Source organism: Lupinus angustifolius, chromosome LG11, assembly GCF_001865875.1.
Source record: "Lupinus angustifolius cultivar Tanjil chromosome LG11, LupAngTanjil_v1.0, whole genome shotgun sequence".
NCBI lineage: Eukaryota > Viridiplantae > Streptophyta > Magnoliopsida > Fabales > Fabaceae > Lupinus > Lupinus angustifolius.
The window spans coordinates 16,946,743-16,947,224 of record NC_032019.1 but is presented as its reverse complement, the minus strand read 5'-3'; positions in this window follow the sequence as shown (position 1 = coordinate 16,947,224).

Sequence of the window (482 nt, the reverse complement as noted above, 5' to 3'; positions counted from 1 at the left end):
CAAAGATGAATCTTTCATCATCACTTGGCTGTCGGTCCACAGGCAACCCTGCATAATGACACTAATGTGAGTAGTAGCACCAGAATCTACCCACCAAGTATCATTGGGTACAAAAGCCAAATTAATTTCAGAACAAACAAGAGTTAGAAATGTACCCTTCTTTATACGCCATGAGGCATATTTAGGACACTCTTTCTTCATGTGTCCTTGCTTCTTACAGAAGTAACAGGTAAATTCCTCATTACTCTTCAATTTCTTATGCTGAGAAGGCCCTTTCGCAACACCCTTATTGCTCTTTCTTTTCTTATTTTGAGGGGTCATAGCCAAGTGAGCATTTTCAATCTTATCTCTCTGCAGCCTCTCTTCCTCTTGCACATAGTGAGATATAAGTTTGTTAAGGGACCACTTGTCCTTCTGAGTGTTATAATTCACTTTGAATTGCCCAAAGTGTAGGAAGAGAGATCAAAACCAAGTGCACGAGT